The 15,108-nt window shown below is 39.8% G+C and overlaps 1 long non-coding RNA gene across 8 annotated transcripts in view; it reads right to left on the reverse strand.

Annotated features, from left to right (window-relative positions):
- LOC110137518 (uncharacterized) overlaps window positions 1-10,180 on the reverse strand; it is a 102,428-nt gene extending 92,248 nt beyond the window's left edge. For all 8 annotated transcript variants that reach the window (XR_011491815.1, XR_011491814.1, XR_011491812.1 and 5 more), the window contains exon 1: window positions 10,004-10,180. This is a non-coding gene — a long non-coding RNA (uncharacterized lncRNA). The remainder of the gene's footprint in view (window positions 1-10,003) is intronic.
- Between the last annotated feature and the right edge of the window lie 4,928 nt (window positions 10,181-15,108).

The raw sequence follows: 15,108 nt of genomic DNA on the forward strand, positions 1-15,108 counted from the left end.
ACCAACTGTGTATTGGATTTTGTGTTAAAACATACTAATGCCTCATCAGATGCCAACAGAAAATGATATAATTGTAACAAACCAACTAAATCCAGACCCTTCAGAAAACAACCCTAGGTAACACCCACTCCCAAATCCTTCTGCCACCCTTTAGAGTACTTGTGGTCATGAACCTCAAAGAATGTGCTTGCATTCATTTCCTAGGGTTGCTGTAACCAATTATCGCAAACTGTGTGGCTTGAAACAACAGAAATTTATTTACTCAATGATCATGGAGGCCAGAAGTCTGAAATCAAGGACTGAACTTGATGAGTATGAGCAGAATGGAGCTTCCTCTGAAGGAATTAGGGGAGAATCTTTCCCTGCCTCTTTCAGATTCTAATGGGATCCTTGGCATGTGGTAGCAAAATTCCGATCTTTGTCTCTGTCTGCACATGGCATTCTCCTCTGTGTTTCTGTTTCTTCTCTTTCAGCCTTTTATAATGACACTTGTCATTGGGTTCAGGGACTGCCTGGATGATCCAGAATGATCTTATCTTGAGAAGTTGTCTGCAAAGACCTTCACCCCAAGTAAGGTCACTTTCTGAGGTTCTGGGGGGAGGGTTTACCATTCAACTATCCTCACCACTAAAACTTCCTAAGAGCCCATGCAGTAAGCAAGCTCAGTTATACCCATACCAAAGGGAAAAAAAAAAACAGAATTTCCAGAATGCATTTTAAAATTATCTAAAGTAATGATCCAGCAATCACACTCCTGGGCATATACATAGACGAAACTACAATTTTAAAAGAGACATGCACCCCGGTGTTCATAACAGCACTATTCACAATAGCCAAGACATGGAAACAACCTAAATATCCAAAACAGATGAGTGGATAAAGAAGATACTGAACATATGTACAACTAAATAGTACTCAGCCATAAAAAGAATGAAATAATGCCATTTGTAGCAACATGGATGGAACTAGAAATTATCATACTAAGTAAGTCAGAAAGACAAATACTGTATGATATCACTTATGTGTGGAATCTAAAATATGACACAAATGAACTTATCTATGAAACAGAAACAGACTCACAGAGAACAAGCTGATGGTTGCCAAGGGTAAAGGGGTGGGGAAGGGATGGACTGGGATTTGGGGATTAGTGGATGCAATTACATATAGAATAGATAAACAAAAAGGTCCTACTGTATAGTAGAAGGAACTATATTCAATATCCTGTAATAAGCCATAATGGAAAAGAAAAAATTATCTAAAGTAATGGGGAGCTTGACTCTTGACTTTCTGAAAGATCTGCCAGAAAAGATAATTTTCTGAAGTCAGGTAAGGAGCTTTTGCAGGGAGTTCCTTGTAGGGTGGGATTTGGTGCCTCCCAAAGTGCCTTCTTATTAAAGATCAGGGACTTGGGAGTCCACCATTAGGATCACTCTCTGAGGGTCTCCTTAGGTACAGGCACAAACTAACTAAGCAAAAATACATGACTGAGAAAGATGATACATTGGTTGGCTAATGTTAGTGGAGATTAATTTAATTGATTTATTTATCTCCCCAAATTGCCCAATTTATTACCAAACAATAAACTATACGTTTGGGACAATCCAGTCCATGTTATCACTAATAATTTTTTAATGAGATATAAAATCTGCAGTGTTGGAGCGACTTTGAAGAGATACCCCATATCCAAGGGCAAAAGAAAAGCCCCAAAAAGATTGTAGGAGAAGCAAAATTACATTTAAGATCAAACACCATATCCGCCAGAGATGCTCAGAGGACTCAAACACACCTTGTGTGCATCAGGACCCAGAGACGCCACAGAGACTGAGACAAAACTGTGTTTGTGTGTCTCCTGAGGAGGTATGGGTCAGTAGTGGATTGCTGCAGGGGCTCTGGGTGCAGCAGACTTGGGTAAGGCATAAGCCCTCTTGAAGGAGGTTGCCATTAACCCCACCACTGGGCCACCAGAACTTACACAGGACTGGGGAAACAGACTCTTGGAAGGCACAAACAAAATCTTGTGGGCACGAGGACCCAGGAGAAAGGAGCAGTGACCCTACAAGAGACTGACCCAGACTTGCCTGTGAGTGTCCAGGAGTCTCTGCCAGGGGCATGGGTTGGTGGTGGCCTGCTGCAGTGTTGGAGGCACTGAGTGTAGCAGTGTCTGCAATGGGTCCTTTTGAAGGAGGTAGCTATTATCTTCATTCAGTTCAGTTCAGTTGAGTCACTCAGGTAATTATCTTCATTACCTCCACCATAGTTTGGCCTCAGGTCAAATAACAGGGAGGGAACACAGCCCAGCCCTTCAACAGAAAATTGGATTAAAGATTTACTGAGCATGGCCCTGCCCATCAGAACAAGACCCAGTTTCCCCTTCAATCAGTCTCTCCCATCAGGAAGCTTCCATAAGCCTCTTATCCTTTTCCATCAGAGAGCAGAGAGATTGAAAACCACAATCTATTTCTGGTTAGAAAACTAACCAATCTGATCACATGGACAACAGCCTTGTCTAACTCAATGAAACTATGAGCCATACCATGTAGGGCCACCCAAGACAGACAGGTCATAGTGGAGAGTTCTGACAAAACATGGTCCACTGGAGAAGAGAAAGGCAAACCACTTCAGTATTCTTGCCTCAAGAACCCCATGAACAGTACGAAAAGGCAAAAAGATAGGACACTGAAAGATGAATTCCCCAGGTCAGTAGCTGCCCAACAGGCGACTAGAGAAGAGTGGAGAAATAACTCCAGAAAGAATGAAGGGATGGAGCCAAAGCAAAACAACACCCATTTGTGGATGTGACTGGTGATAGAAGTAAAATCTGATGCTGTAAAGAGCAATATTGCAAAGGGAGCTGGAATGTTAGGTCCATGAATCAAGGCAAATTGGAAATGGTCAAACAGGAGATGGCAAGAGTGAACATTGACATTTTGGGAATCAGTGAACTAAAATGGACTGGAATGGGTGAATTTAACTCAGATGACCATTATATCTACTACTGTGGGCAGGAATCCCTTAGAAGATATGGAGTAGCCATCATAGTCAACAAGAGAGTCTGAAATGCAGCACTTGGCTACAATCTCAAAAATGACAGAATGATCTCTGTTCATTTCCAAGGCAAACCATTCAATATCACAGTAATCCATGTCTACATCCTGACCAGTAATGCTGAAGAAGCTGAAGTTGAATGGCTCTATGAAGACCTATAAGACCTTCTAGAACTAACACCCAAAAAAGATGTCCTTTTCATTACGGAGGACTGGAGTGCAAAAGTAGGAAGTCAAGAAATACCTGGAGTAACAGGCAAATTTGGCTTTGGAGTACAGAATGAAGCAGGGCAAAAGCTAATAGAGTTTTGCTAAGAGAACACATTGGTCATAGCAAACACCCTCTTCCAACAACACACAAGAGAAGACTCTACACATGGACATCACCAGATGGTCAATACCAAAATCAGATTGATTATATTCTTTGCAGCCAAAGATGGGGAAGTGCTATACAGTCAGAAAAAATAAGACCAGGAGCTGACTGTGGCTCAGACCATGAACTCCTTATTGCACAATTCAGACTTAAATTGAAGAAAGTAGAGAAAACCACCAGACTATTCAGGTATGAACTAAATTACATCCCTTATGATTATACAGTGAAAGTGACAAATAGATTCAAGGGATTAGGTCTGATAGAGTGCTTGAAGAACTATGAATGGAAGTTTGTGACATTGTACATGAGGCAGTGATCAAGACCACCCCCAAGAAAAAGAAATGCAAAAAGGCAATATGGTTGTCTGAGGAGGCCTTACAAATAGCTGAGAAAAGAAGAGAAGCTAAAGGCAAAAGAGAAAAGGAAAGATATGGCAAATAGATGGGGAAACAGTGGCCAACTTTATTTTTTGGGGCTCCAAAATCACTGCAGATGGTGACTACAGCCAAGAAATTAAAAGACACTTGCTCCTTTGAAGAAAAGTTATGACCAACCTAGACAGCATAATAAAACGCAGAGACATTACTTTGCCAACAAAGCTCTGTCTAGTCAAAGCTATGATCTTTCCAGTAGTCGTGTATGGATATGAGAGTTGGACTGTACAGAAAGCTGAGTGCTGAAGAACTGATGGTTTTGAACTGTGGTGTTGGAGAAGACTCTTGAGAGTCCCTTGGACTGCAAGGAGATCCAACTAGTCTATCCTAAAGGAAATAAGTCCTGAATATTCATTGGAAGGACTGATGTTGAAGCTGAAACTCCAATACTTTGTCCACCTGATGTGAAGAACTGACACATTTGAAAGGATCCTGTTGCTAGAAAAAATTGCAGGCAGGAGGAGAAGCGGATGACAGAGGATGAGATGGTTGGATGGCATCACTGACTCAATGGACATGAGTTTGAGTAAACTCTGAGAGTTGGTGATGGACAGGGAGGCCTGGCATGCTGCTGTCCATGGGGTCACAAAGAGTCAGACATGACTGAGTGAACTGAACTGAATTGAACTAAAAATCTAGTCAAGACTAACTCCATTTATAAATTTGCCACACCTGTGAGACCAACCCCCTTCTTCCTAATCTAGAGTGCTGTCTCCTCAACAATAGTTCTTGCTTGATAAAGAACCATGATGGCCTGAGAGAGTAATCCTTGTGCTGTTGATCCCCAATAAGTCAAATAACCTACTAGTCAGACGTTGAACCTGCACTCAGGGGCACAGCTGTTATCCTGTGTAGACCCAATTGACAGCATGATGATTTAGCAGGTAGCTTTCAAAATAACTGTGGGGTCAAAGGGGAAAGGATTGGCCTGAACTTGTTCATCAGTGACTCATAACCTTTACAGCAATTTCACAGCCCAGTTGGGAAGCAACAGAGCTCAGAGTCTACATAATGTATCTTCATGCCCCATCTAATTTTGAAGAAGAGATAAGAGTATGCAAATCATTGCTAAAAACACCAGTTATGGGAGAGTCGATTGCCACAGAGGAAAGAAGAAAGAACAAAACCTTCTTAAGCCATTAAGAATGACATTGCTTGTAAACTAAACATAATTATGTATTGTGGCTCCTGATGATTGCATATATCAACGAGGATTTGCACCAGTGGTGGGGAGTGGGAGAATTAAGTCATCACTGTGAGTGATGGTATGGAAGGTTAGATTATAGGAGAGCAGAATATGGGACCTTAAACTTGGGTCAAGGGCATAATCTTTTTGATCCCAGTCCAATGGGACTGGCCATGTCAGCACCCTAAATGAAGGCTGAATGCCATGATGGCTTCAATGAGCTGAGAGGTCCCTGAAAGACAGGTATAATTTGAATTGCAAACAGATATTAACTATGGTCTGCTCAGTGCCTGGGGAGTACAGGGCAAGGACCATGGTGCACTCCACCATCATGTTAAACTTCCTGAGGCTCCAGCTCTCATCATATCACTCTGTGGTCAAGGAATGCCAAGCTTCTTCATTAACTGTTGTCAATGTTATCAATCCATAAAATTCTAAAAGTACAAAGAAAAAATATTACCTGCCAATCTCAGCACCCAGAGAAAACCATTGTTCATATTACATTTTGGCAGATGTTTTCTGTTTCTTTTGAAAAGCAGAAATGCATCCATTTAAAGGAAACAAACTAATAAATGGAAATTTGGGGTCAATTTTCATTCTTTCATTCATTCACATGTTTTTTTGATCCCACAACATGTAAGATCTTAGTTCCTTGACCAGGGATTAAACCCAGGTCCCCCACAGCATAAGCATGGAGTCAACCACTCGACTGCCAGGGAACCCCTGTCCATAATATTTAATGAGCACTTAGTATGCTAACCATGACAGACTCTAAAATGACAAGGATGAGTTGCCTGTCATTTCTTCGATGTACTACCCAACCCAAAGAGAAAGATGGACATGGACACATGGTGATGGACTCCTGTGTGAGTCTCAAGAATCAGAGATGGTAAAACTCAAGTCTTCAGAATTCTTCTGTAGGCTCCTGTCTTCCTGGAAACATTCTATGAGGTCGTACATGTGCACCAGAGCACACAGACATTTCTCCATCTCTGCTCCTGTGGACCCCAGTGTGAATGGCTAAATCATGACAAATGTCGCCTGAGGTCAGAGCAGAAACCCTGGCAAGCCATGAAGCAAAGCCAGCCAGGGAAGGAGGGGAAGAGACCTTAATTCTAGGTGAAAGCAAACAGTCCCAAAAGTCCCTCAGTGTAAAAGTCATACAGAAGAAGATGATAATCAAATTTTACATCTACTGAGCATTTACCATGTGCTGGGCACAGTGCTAAAGGCTTTTTGCATGAAATCTCGTTTAAACCTCAGAATGTAAGGATGAGGTTGGTATTAGATTTCTTGTTTAGATAAAATTACTGAGCCTAGAGAGGTTAAATGATTTTCCCAAGGTCACCCAGCTAAGATATGGCAACCTTTGACTTGAGCCCCAAATCAGTGCTCTTAGCCTCAGGAAACTCACAAATCAGAAGGCAGGAATCAGTCAAGAAAAGTACCACCATGTGGAGGAAAGGGCACAACCTTCAGAATTATACAAATGACTTCACATTCAGATACTACTTCCTCCTTAGGGTAATCCCTTAGCTGCTTTGTTGGTTATTTTTCCCATTTCTGCGCAGGCTGCCATATCTTATTTATCATGGAACCTCAATATCTAGCACTATGTTAGCTGGCTTGTAGCACAGGTCCTCCAAAACTGTGTTGAAGGAATGCCAGATTAATATAGGAACTCGGGCATAGGGCTGCAGCAAGGGGTACATGATGTGAAAGAGGGCACTCACCTGGCACCTGTGCAGTGTAAATACCCCTTAACTGTTGGCCTTTATCCTACAATGAAGCCTTGGCATGGGGGAGGGTGAATGGGACCAGTAGGCTGCTTCTTCCCTTAATTTGTAACCTCAGTGAATTTCTCCCCTTAAGACATACTCCTGAGTGTGTGAGCCACTAAGAGAAATAAAAGAGCAGGAATTAAACAGGAACAAACTCCGTTTGGGAGTCAGGCACGAATTACCATACTGTGATGGATTTCCTAGACTATAAAGACTCTAGCCTTGATACACGTGCATCTGGCGTCACCAGTGCCCTAAAGCATCTTCAGAGCTTAATGCAATGCCAAGCTCAGTGTCTCCTTGCCCATATTGTTCTCCCAAGGCAGAGATAAAAGTCCTTTTTGATTCTTGCTTCATCCATAGGAAAGGGGGCAAAAAAATACATACTAGAGAAATCCTCAGTGGAAGCCGCATTGTCACCAAGCATAATGGAAACATTTTAAAGATAACTTTCTCCCAATTGCTGTGGCCTTTTATCTGGCAACTCAGACAAGGTTGTTAACACTGATAAGCAGATTTTCTTCCAAGTTCAGTAAAATATCAGAGTCTGTATGGAAAGAACAAACACGCTTAGGTTGTCTAAAATAAAATCTGGCTTTTGTAAAGTATGGTCTGCTCAAGATGCCACTGTTTAGCTCCTACAAAGCTGATTTAGTTTTCTCACCTTTTCCACAAGAATCTCATAGAAAACCCTTGCTTTTCATTCAAGATTGGAAAGCAATCTGGCAGCAGCTCTACTGGACTTCCTCAAGGAAGAGGCCCTCCCTGGACTGAGCCCCTGTGATATCTAATCATTGGTGCTTTACCTTTAAAACAAGGTCATCGGTGAAACCAAGTACCACTTTAGCCAAATTCAAGTCCTCCTCTGCATGGTGGTTTCCAAACAAGTTCCTTATTCTAAGTTCCTTCCGGGTGACCTGCATCTCTTTTTTTCTGTTCAGGAGAGATTGTTCTTTTCTCCTTTCCACTTCTTCATCCCTCCCCGATCACAGAGAGGAAAAGAATGGCCCTTCTCTGCTCCTGACTCAGAATGCACATCAGCCAAAGTCAGAAGGACAAAGCCTCCTCCAGAGCGACTGTCCCCACCTCTGCTTCAAGCCCACTTCGGGTGGCAATTCACTGGCTGCCTCCTACACACCATTTCCCGGACAAATTCCACCTGGAAGAGTTCAGGGACAGAAAAAGGGTGCTCCTCTTAAAGAACCAACACTACGCTTATGATTAGCCAAGAGGGCTGTGTAATTCAGACAGTGTCTCTCTTTGCCTGGCTGTTGGAAAGCTCAGAGCTGGAAACTGGACTCCTTTTTTTTTTTTGAGGGTGGGGACAGGGCTTCTTGATATAAATTTTTCTTCAACTATCAGTTCATGCTTCTTTGTTGTCTTCCAGCCTCTATTAATGAGTCTCTGAGTAGAACTCAGTTTCTAGTGTAACTTGCCTTCACAGAAGTAGATGAACTATGAATAAATGAACATTTTCAAAGTGGGCTGTCATCATGCTAATTCTAACCATGCTGGTTCTGTCACCTGAACAACAGGAAAAATAACAGAGGAAAAACAATTTAGGATCATCTTCCCAAAGGGCGATTTCTACCTAGAAGCTTTTGGCCTCACCAAGACTAAAATAAAGAGGATAACTTGTTCATTCATATAGAAAAGTTCATTAATACACATTTATTTATAGACTCAAAGCAAATTCATTATGCTGCCTTCTCTACCCTGCCCCTGTCCATACTTTAAAAAACAAAAAAACTAGCAGAGAGTAAAAAAGTAGCCCAATTTAGATAGGCAAACTGAGTCACAGGAGTCAGACTAAGAAAATATACTAAGTTATAGGACAGATAACTGGAAATGCTATAGTCTATGAAATCTGTGGAGATGGAATTAGCTCAACATCTGCAGACTGGAGCCTTACAACCCCACCACAACACAAATGACTTAAACTGAGCAACTTAAAACTTAGATCTCATTCCTCTATGAGGAATTTCTCTCTGGAAATGACAATATTTCAAAATTTTCACCTTTTTTTGGAGAGGAGGCTATCAGTTCCTATTTATGATTTAATAAACTTATCCTAATTTTAATTTTTCTGCTTAGGGGAGAGGAAGGAAAATCTGCTTTTGATAAATCAAGACCAGACAATGTGATTCACTAAAAACACTCACCAAAGTAAGTAAACACAACACATAATAAAAAGTACAAACATTGTGAGAAAACTTAATCAGAGAAGCTGAAGCAGAGGTCAGTGTATGCCAAACTGATTTACAATCCAACAAGTACACCTGCATGCAGTGCGTAAGTGAGGGCAGGGTAAACATGCTTTAAAAGAAATATGCATATACTTTATACTAACCTCCTCAGGGATGGAGGAAATTCTAAGGAGGTTAAGGCAGGACATGAGTAGAATATACAGCTTTGCTCCTGTTATCTGACCCACAGAACCATCCTGTCCCTTTCAGCTTAACTTCCTCCAGACATTAGAACTACACAGCTTAAATCATGGTGCTTGAACTAACAGACACAGAGACCAGACTTGTGGGGTATATGCAGGAATGGACTGGGAATTTGGGATTAGCAGATGCAAACTACTATATATGGAACGGATAAACAACAGGTCCTACTGTATAGCACAGGGAACTACATTCAATATCCTGTGATAAACCATAATGGAAAAGAGTATGAAAAAGAATATATACATATATCTATATACATACACACACACATATATATGTAGAGATGAATCACTTTGCTGCACAGCAGAAATTCACACAATATTGTAAATTAACAATATTTAAGTAAAACAATTTTAAAAAAATCATGGTGCTTGATTTTGTCAATAGGAATCAATACAGTCCAGAACCATGTTAAGGGCGGTGAACCATGTATGTTCCTGACAAGAAGCTGAGTTTAAGACAGTGTCAGTCACCAACCCAGCAGCATTCTCCCTTTATTTGTGCCTATATATTTGAAAAAAAGAAGTGGGGGGGACATACCCCAGTTTACTTTTTTAAAACTAAATAACATTGCCTTGTGGCACTCATATTGTATCTATTACACATTTCACTTCAAAACCTCATCTCCCCTAAACCCTCTTCAATGCGCTTGAAGTAGCACAGCCAAAGGAAAGGAATTTTCTATTTAACTAGAGCACTGACATTCTGTTACACAATTCGATCTTGTCTATTTACCTGCTCTCAGAAACACAAGACACTAAACACGAAATGCTGAATGCGTTGAGTCTGTGGTGCCATAGGTGTCTGAATGCATCTGTAGCTTCCCTCTCACTCATCAGTGTAATTGTTGCCATGTTATTCCATTTTTTGATTAGTCTAGTCCCTCAAGCTCAATGCTTTTTTCTGGCCCAACGTTCTTCTGCTGGTTGTCATGGTGACTGAATTGTTAGCAAGGAGAAAGGCTCTGTTGTCTGTCATTGTTCTGTTGTGGTTTAGGTAACGCAGGAGGCAACACAAGTGAAGTGGATGGACCTTTTTTGCTCTGCATCATTTCATAGTATTGAAAAATCTCACATAAAAAAGGAGCAAATAGGCCCAACCAAAGAAATAACCAAGCTCTTTCTAAAGGAAAGTGCACATTATTATAAAGAGGCAAAATGGCACTAATGATGAACTGAGTAATCTATGAAAAATGCTGCTGAATATTACATTTATTACTAGAACAATCACTGCAACTTAAACATCACATACAATACCTACCATTTTGCAATTTAGAGTAAATATAGTTTTTAACTATACAATTGTAGCATCAACTCTTTGATTCTCGAGGCTCTGCTACTTTAACCTTACGTTCTGTTTAACCCAAAGATAGCATGGTGGAAGTTAGGACTGAAGCCAAATGGAAGAGTTGGGCAAATTTTCTTTTGGTGGTAAGATAGTGTTGGAGTCAATTTCTACTTTGGGAATGTGGAAATAAGTTTTTAAAGATGAGGGCTTACTAAAAAGGAGAACTTTTTTATTTAAATGGTTTTTTGAAGCTAACCAATATATATATAATCACTCCTTAATTTTTAATTTTCTAGATTTTTAACAAGAAAATGGAGAGTTATAGCATATAAGTAAAGGGATACATTATAGACAGGGACAAAATTAATAACAGTTCCTATTTAAAAAAAAACACTCTTAATCTTTGTTCATCATTGCATTGTTAGACATATATCTGCCCAAATCAGCAATTACTTCCATTAGTATCGGTATAATTTTCCTGTGAACTTTTTCATTTGTTTTATTTGAACTTGAAATGGTCTAATTTAATTTTTATTTAACTGTTTAATTTAGTTCTTAATGATACAAATTTTTAAGTAGGAATACTTGGTAAAATATAACTTGAAAATTTAAAAAGATTAAAAGGTTTACAACGACAAATTTCCCTCCCACCCCTGAAATCTAGTTCTCTCTTAATCCTCCACAGCCATTATTATTAGATTCTTTTGTAGTTTTCTGGAATTTCTTTATGAAAATATTAGAAAATACTGACCGAGATTCTTCTCTTACCTCTTGCATTCACAAATGTTAGCTTGCTATTCACACTGCTCTGCACTTTTCACTTGACACTATATCTGGTTGTCTTTCTGTATCAGAACATAGAGACCTTCCTCCTCCTTTTTCTTTTTATAATAGTATAATATTCCATTGCTGTTGTCAGTCAGTCGTGTCTCACTCTTTGCAACCCCATGGACTGCAACATGCCAGGCTTCCCTGTCCTTCACTATTTCCCAGAGCTTGCTCAAACTTATGTCCATTGAGTCAGTGATGCCATCCAACCATCTCAGCCTCTGCTGCCCACTTCTCTTTCTCAGTGTGAGGGTCTTTTTCAATGAGTGATCTCTTCGCATCATGTGGCCAAAGTATTGGAGCTTTAGCATCAGTCCTTGTAATGAATATTCAGGATTGATTTCCCTTATGTTCTATAATTCATTTAATCGGTCTCTATTAATGGATATTCAGGTTATTCTCATTATTTTGCTTTTATAAACTTGTGTATGTCATTTTATATGTATGCAAATATATATGTGATAGAATCCCAGAGATGAAATTTCTAAGTTAAAAAAATTTGCATTAGTAACTGATGAATATTGTCAAATTAACTTTATAGAAGCTATTCCAATTTACATTCCCATCAACAGGGTACAAAAGTACCCGTTTCCTCATACCTTCCCAACAAAGGCTAATATTAAGCTTTGAAATTCTGCCAATCTGATAGGTAAAAAAAATAGTGCAACCCTACAGTTTTAATTTAAATTTCTGTTATTAGTGAAGTCAAATATCTTTCATATGTTTCCAAGCCAATTGCATTTATTTCCCTGTTAATCCTCACTTGAGATACTTTGACCATATTTAAGGTATTGATATTTTCTTATTGATTTCTATGAGCTGTTTATGTTTTTGAAAAATTTATGCTATGTTGTGTTATGGGTTGCAAATATTTCCCCTAATTCATTGTCTTTTGATTTTGCATAAGGACTTTTCCTCGCAGAAGTCCTGGCTTTTCTGTGGTCATACAAATCTTTTATGGTTTCTGCCTGTCTCTTCTCTCCTGTCCCCATGCCAAGAAAAAAACTCCAACAAAGAAGCTCTCCCATGCATTTCTGTAGTGCTTGTCTGGTTTCTTTCCTTTTCTTCATTTTTAAAAAATCTTTACCTTTTCTTAACTTTATCCTTGAGCATGGTATGAGGGACAGATCCAACTTTTGGGTTTTTTTCTGATGGCTATCCAATTATCCTATACTAGCTATAGAATAAAAAATCTCCCCCTTGCCCTCCCCTACACTGGTTTGAGATGTTTCCTTTCCAGATGTTAAAGTATATTACGTTTTTGGTTTATTTCTGGACTTCCTTTTCTGTTATCTTGGCCTGAGTATCTGTTCATATATGAAGCCCCAGTACATTTGACGTAACAAATATACAATCTACAATATACTACAAGAATGGCACTTAGCCTAGAAATGCTCTTAATTATATCTGCATTTTTACATGGCAAAGTGTATTTTCTCATTTATAAATTGCTTTAATCTATTGCTATCCAAACATATCTTCCTTGATTGCCCAAGGAAGTATATTCACTATTATGTTGAGCCAAACATCAATTGTCACTCAAGTTCTGAGGAAAATACAGCTCAGAAAAATACAGTGAGAAATCCCTGTTTTTCAATGAAAACTAAAATTCAAGAATTTATATACTGTATATAAAACACACTACTGTATTTAAAAAATAACCAACAAGGACCTTCTACAGTGAACTATACTCAGTATTTGTAATCATCTACAAGAGAAAATAATCTGAAAAAAAATATATATGTGTATAACTGAATCATTTTGCTGTACACTTGAAACTAACACAACATTGTAAATCGACTACACTTCAATAACAGTAATAAAAAGAATAGACAGGGAAGAGGGCTGTTGTGTCTTTGGGAATATGCCTTTAAGGGTACAGAGTGCGGGTGTTCATAAATCCCAGCGCACTTTCATTCAGCATCTCATGGTGGTTTACAGCCACAGAAATCTGCAAAACCTGCTGCTCTCACTTTCTGAGGGTGCTCCAGGACGACTTTAAAGCCTAGCCATTAAAGAGCATTTGAAAGGGCACTTACTATTTAGTACCCCCGTAAACATATATTTTGATTTTCTTTCATACTGTTTAATGGCATAATATTCAGCAAGGATCTGTGGAAACCAGCTAGCAATCACAACACACTCCAAAGGAAGAGCACCAGCCCTTCCCAGACAGTGCTCCCCCCGGCCCCCCTCAGCACACAGGCTGTGGCCGATTTCATCATCCTGCCAAATATTCACAAGCTTGTTATCTGTTATTGGTTTAATGTAGTGCATTCACACAGACTGAAGTTGATTTCCAGTACAGGTCTATAAATAATGCTCTTCGCCTGTGATCTTGAGGCTTTTGAGATCAGTTTTCCTGCTTCCACCCCTCCTTCTCAGCGAGCATTTCATCACAGGGGAGAAGATGAATGTCCTTGCAACAAAAGATGACTTTTGGAGCAGAACCTACCCAATAATCAGAAGTGGCAAGTAAAAGAGGGAAGGTGGTGACCTCTCTCGGGGACATGAACAAGAAGAAACTGGAGGAGCCTTTTGCTTTGCTTAGAGAGTACCCAAACCACTCATGGCAGGAAGCGTTTGGCTACTGATCACTTCTGTGAGACATATTATAAAAGGTGAGCAAATCTCAAAGCGCTCCCTGCCTCCTCCCCCAATTAGTTCAGAGGGCAGCCGACCTTCAGAGATATCCATTGCGGGGGGTGTTTTTCTGGTGACGACGCTGTGAAAATAATTTTCTTTCTGAAGGGCTTTCTTTCTATTCTCTCCCTATGGCAACTTTAGAAAATTTGTTAAAACACGCACATGCACACCAACCTCTCAGGCTTATCCATGAGCTCTCTGGGTGAGTGGGAACAAGCGGGAGCCTAGCCAAGATGTGCACCCAACACAATCACATCGTTTTGATCATTTGGGGAATCTCACTGTGTTGTCAGGGATTTTTTTAAAGTATGGAACAAGATAAAGTAGGTTGAGAGCAAGTTGTTTAAGCAAAGTCATTTGGTCCAACTGCTTTTCCAAATTGGCAAAAGATTATTTTTTATTGAACCAGTATCTGCAGAGCAATAGTTGAAAAAAGCTAGTGTCTATTCCTCTGGGGCATCTCTGCTTTGGTTACAACAGCTGAATTGAATAGCTGATACTAGAAACCAGCAGGAGAGGAAACTGGTGGAACAAATAGTCTCATGGGCCTCAAGAGAACCATGGATGATTCAGGAGTGTGGGACAGGTTGGTATTAGTCATAGCACACACATCATGGAGGGACTCACTGTAACATCAGAAAGATGTAAATAGATGCAGATAGATGTAAATCTCACTGACCCCACATGGTGAAAGAAACCATGCACACCTCAGTTTTGGGTAAGCACTTGTCTCATTTCAAGCATCCTAACTTCCCACTGATGTCCCTTTTCTGGGGACTCTTATTTTTAAATGTTTTTAAAATTGACTATAAATAGAGAAGAAAGCAAAAGCTACAGTATACTTCAGTGCAGTATAATTTCTGGGAGAGGAAAAAAAAAAAGGCTGTTTCTGTTATATCTTTTCCACCTCATCACAGGGGAGTCATGCCCAGAATTATGCTGGCGCCAGGATTTAAAGGCCAGGAACTGGAAGCAGCACCTGTAGACCAGAATTTAAATCCCATGGACGGTTTCTCTTGAGGCTTTCATAGAACATGAATGAGGATGTAATTTAAAAATAAGCCCTGCATTCTATTTAA

This window comes from Odocoileus virginianus, chromosome 16, assembly GCF_023699985.2.
Source record: "Odocoileus virginianus isolate 20LAN1187 ecotype Illinois chromosome 16, Ovbor_1.2, whole genome shotgun sequence".
NCBI lineage: Eukaryota > Metazoa > Chordata > Mammalia > Artiodactyla > Cervidae > Odocoileus > Odocoileus virginianus.